Source organism: Corvus brachyrhynchos, unplaced genomic scaffold, assembly GCF_000691975.1.
Source record: "Corvus brachyrhynchos isolate BGI_N302 unplaced genomic scaffold, ASM69197v1 scaffold46, whole genome shotgun sequence".
NCBI classification, from domain to species: domain Eukaryota; kingdom Metazoa; phylum Chordata; class Aves; order Passeriformes; family Corvidae; genus Corvus; species Corvus brachyrhynchos.
In genome coordinates this window covers 6,380,998-6,385,844 of record NW_008238838.1, presented here as the reverse complement: position 1 = coordinate 6,385,844, position 4,847 = coordinate 6,380,998, and the positions used below count along the sequence as shown (strand labels likewise).

The following is a 4,847-nucleotide window of genomic DNA, read 5'->3' as shown; positions in this document are numbered from 1 at the left end:
CAGGGTTGTGAGAGGAAAAGTTCTGCCTCCTCCTTTCCTCACCCAAACAGGAGAATCCCAGAAAATCTCCAAAAGCTGTTGAAACATTTTTTTATAGTTTTTTTTACATACCACCACCCATCATTTCTAGACTTACTAATGAAGCATCTCCTGGCTGACAACTGCCTGATGCGCTGTCCAAGCCCGGTACCTGTCCCGTGCCAAACACCAGCGTTCAAATCCCACCTCTGAACGTGTTCACTTACCTAAAAAAAGCCAGGAAAACAACATTAGCACAAATGTAGCAACTTGGATATAAAACCCTGGACCAAGACAAGTTTCAGTCCAGGGAGGTGTTGACAGCTGCTCCTCTAGTTCCACAAATTCAGAAAAAAACACCCAACCAGATAAAGCCATGGCCAAGTAAAGCCCCTGAAGAGGAGAGGTTAATAAATACTGAAACAACCTTTGAGGCCTTTTTATTTATACCTACATACATATGAGCACAGGGATTTGACGAATAATACTTCTCAAATCACTCCTACAATGTTAACACTCCGGAGTATTAACTTGCCCGTGCCTGAAGGAAATGGGTCAATTTTAATTCTTCAAACAATTCTTGGCGGCACAATAACTCATTCTTCAGGCTGCAGATAGTGAGCTGTGCTCTGCTGTGCTGGGTCCCAGCACAATGCAGGGAAGGGGGGCTGCACCCCCCAAAAAGGGGCCACCAGAGGAGCCTCGCTGCCTTATCAGAAAAAAACAACAAAAAAATCCACTCAAAACCAAAAATAAAGGAATTAGAGTTGTGGGAGTACTTGACTAAAATTAAAAAAAAATTAAAAAAAAATAAAAAAGAAGCAAAGACATTTGAACACCTGCCTTTGCCAGCACATCTTTTCACTGCTCATGGTCACCTCCGGAAGCGCGGCCCTGCAGCTGCTGACACTGAAACCTCCTCCCACCACGGGGGCTCCACAAACAGTAACAGAGCCTTGGAGACGCTCCCAGGGCGGCACTCGGGTATCCCCAGCATTGGGAACAGCTCAGAGCCACCTCCATTAGAGAGGCACGTTTGACTGCTTGCCAAAAGGACAATTCTGGCAGGTACCCATAGGTCAGTCTTTCTCCTTCTGAGCTTTTGTTTTTGGGGTTTTTTTGTATTTCCTCTGCAGCACGAACTGCAGACACAGTGAAGTGTCACAGAGAGGGAGACCAGCCGCTGCTCCAACAAGCCACGTGCACACAGAGATTAATGGGAATTACATCACATACGGGCAGCTGCCTGGGAAAAAAGTTTCCTTAAATATGATACTTCTAAGGTTCCACGTGTTTAGGTGGGCAAAAGGAGGAATGCAAGTGGGACAACTGAAAATTATCCAACTCTTTATACTGGGCAGCAGCAGGATGCTGCAAGGGCACTCGCACAGCCTCATGCTCTCTTCCTCCCATTTATTTTGGATAGTGGATACGTTACAGCAGCCCCACGGGCAGGACCCCAGCCCAGACCCCAACCCGCAGCAAACCCCAAACTGAGCCAGCACAGTGCCCAGGCTGCTGCTGCCCATCCCTCACACCACAATTACACACAGTAATTACGTATTTAATTGTTGCGCATTAATATCACCTCAGCCTACAATTACAGCTTATTCATGTAAACCTAATCAAGGAAAACCAGCATATTTGCATAAAAGTTGTAATGAAAAGTATAATGATTTCACTAACAAGACGTGGATAAGAACGCGTATCTGTGACAAACACTTTGTGTCAAGGAGAATAGAAAACGATTTTCTTTCCTGAAGATTATTTCAGGCCCATTTAACACAATCTGTACCACTCCGGTGATGTGCAGTATCTTACACACATCAAGTCATATCTCGATAATGTTCCTGACTTCAAATAAAATTTCATTACTATATTTAGTTCTAGGACGGTTGGAAATGGTTGCATTGTTAAACTTAATAAAAATTGGAATTGGTGGAGTATTAGGCAATCCTCGGTGCCAGTTTTCCTCCTTGTGGTTTGAGCGTGGCAGCATCTCTATCCCAGCCCCCCCGTGCCGCCGTTTACATGCCAGCTTCATTTTCACCCATAAAACAAACAATTAAGAATAAGTACAACTGCTTTGGAGCTCCCGAGGCCAGAGATAAAAATAAATTGGCTTTTATAAATTCACTTTTTGCAATGGTAAAACAAAAACCAGCCCTAATTATCAATAATTTGTTACCTCTAATTTCAGCAGCCAGGCTGATGGGCACACACATCTGGATCCTTCCACGCCCTGAGGCACAGGAAGGCACCTCCTGGGAATCAAACTGCAGCAGAGGGGCCAAGCTTTTGGGGTATTGACCATCCTTTGCTCAGAGATCCTTGTTAGAGCAAGGTGAATCCCCAGATTCACCTTGCTCTAACAGCTCGGTGTGAAGTTTAAAGCCTTGGACTTAACATCCTTAATTTCAATTTTCTATGGAAACTTTACAGAGATCAGTTAGACCCATTCAGCATCAGGAAAGCATCTTCAATTTCCCACTTCTTAAATGTTATTTCCTCTCCAATTACAACTTCTCACATCTTGTCTCATCTCCTCTGGTCATTATCAAGGTGGCTCCTTAGAAAACTACATTATCAAGGTAAGCAGAGAATTTCCAGAGCGCAGATAAGAGACAAGGGAATGAGTTTGCTTTTTTGTATGCAATTTTGAAATCTATATTGTAAAGGTAGCAGCTGTACATAACATCTGGAAGCCTGCACTGCCTCAGAGTGCTTCTAGAACAAGGAGGAATCGTGCCAGTTTCTCCAGTACAATCTCTGCGAGTTCAACGGGCTTTATTTGTCTCCTTGACAACGCGCAGCATGACTCAGTCATCGGCTCCCTGGTAATTAAGAATTTCATTTTGAGCAAGAGGTCAAGACAAGGGAGGCAGCATGGCTGCTGCCAGACGGGTTTACGATATCTATCGCTCCACCTGCCACTCTGTTTAAACACTGTGGCTCAGCCAGTGCCTGAGCACCGCCTGGAACAATTAGCACGAGCAGCTCCGTGGAACAGCACAGCTCGGGAGCGCGCTCGTGTATTGGGAAGCTGTAAGCAATAGCACAGAGAGAAACCAGCCTCCCAAAGTCTGCATCTTTGGCCAACCCTCTGCCCCTTTCCTCATTAATCCCCTGGGAACAAAAGCATAGGAAACATCACAAAGCATTCCTGCTTTTGCCTATCAAAGGAATTAAACCAGGAACTGGAGTGACAGGACAAGGAGTAACGGGTTCAAACTGAAAAAAGAGGAATTTGGGTTAGATATAAGGCAGGAGGTCTTTACCGTGAGGGTGGTGAGGCCCTGGCACAAAGAAGCTGTGGCTGCCCCATCCTTGAAAGTGTCCATGGCCAGGATGGACAGGGCTTGCAGCAACCTGGGATAGTGGAAAGTGTCCCTGCCCATGGCAGGGGGTGGAACTGGATGATCTCTAAGCTCCCTGCCAACACAAACCATTCTCTGATTCTGTGATTTTATATGAAACTGGCCATGGCCGTTGTCAAAAACCAACACGGCACAGCAAGATGCCAACAGCGAGAAGAGCCCAATGCCAGTGATGATGCTCCTGGAACAGAGGCAACCTGAAGGAATGCTGGTTATGGCAAGGCCAGCATTGCCTGCCCCTTTTGTCACACCAACATGCAGGTCCTGTGTCCTGGTCTAGAACAGATCCTGCCCTCATCTGAGGCACAACTAGCTGTGGTGACCCAGAGCTCCCCCCATGTCCTGCTCCAGCAGCCACCACACTTCGCCCTGCTGCGGATTAAGCACTTTGCACCATCTGTGCTCCCCTCCTGTGTTTGTATTTTGCCCGTTACCTATTATGAAACCGTGCGTATAATCTCACCATCAGTTCATCAAGGGAGAATTTAAACATGACACACCAGTAATTGAACTGCAGGAGGACCTGGCTAATTCGCGGCGGTGATTAAGAGCCACTGCAGACTAGCGAATTTTACAAGCGAGTGAACATGCAATAAAAATCTCGCTCATTTGTTTTGACAAGTGTCACTTCACATTAAAGGTACACTCCACCATGAACTCCAGTCTGGGAGCACAGCTCTATTCCCAACATGGCCCCTCATTAAGTCCTAGACTCAGCAAAATGATCTGCCATGTGCTCAGCTGTAACTGGGAAAGCCGGGAAAGCTCAAGGGGATGAGACCGCCGTCATCGAGGGGAGCCTGCCGAGCACCACGTGCAAACAAGACACCTTCTTTTCCATCTTCCATTTCATTTTTCTGCTCCTTGTCCTTTTGCTGTCTGAGGTCAAAACCAGAGTCAAGACAAACAAAAAATCCTTCAGTGCATGTCATTACTTCCCAGAGAATGAGCCCAAGACTGAAACGCAACTTCCATGGATTTATGAAACACTCCAGGAGCGTTCTGTTCTGTTCTTAGCTCCAAGTCACACTGAAAGGGCTAATGCTGGTGAAAGACACAGGCACGGCACATGGACGTTCCAGCCCCTGCCTCAAGACAACAGCAGACTCAGGCTCTGAGGAGTCACCAAAGTCAACTTCAATGCTCAGGAAACACAACCTCTGCAACCCACAGGAGGTTCACAAGGTCACGCCAAGGAACACCTGCTCACGGTCAGGGATTTGGTTTTTTAGTTTATCTACACACCTGCCTAAAAGTCTTCAGAGCTCTCTCCCCCCAAGTGGAAGTTCCCATTATTGGGATTCTGGGGACCATTTCCTAATGTGCATGTAGGAAGTGCCAATGGAGGTCGTTCAAGCATCTGTGACTCAGCTGCAGCCTGGACGGTGCCGCATGTCAGGATGATCCTACTCAGTCAAAACAAGTGGGGAACCAAGAGCCAAGAAACTTGCC

At 46.6% G+C, this 4,847-nt stretch overlaps 1 long non-coding RNA gene across 1 annotated transcript in view; it reads right to left on the bottom strand.

The window, feature by feature from the left end:
• Nucleotides 1–4,330, bottom strand: part of LOC108447690 — an 11,144-nt gene extending 6,814 nt beyond the window's left edge. Inside the window, exon 1 of the long non-coding RNA XR_001863353.1 lies at nucleotides 3,322–4,330. This is a non-coding gene — a long non-coding RNA (uncharacterized LOC108447690). The remainder of the gene's footprint in view (nucleotides 1–3,321) is intronic.
• Nucleotides 4,331–4,847: the final 517 nt, after the last annotated feature.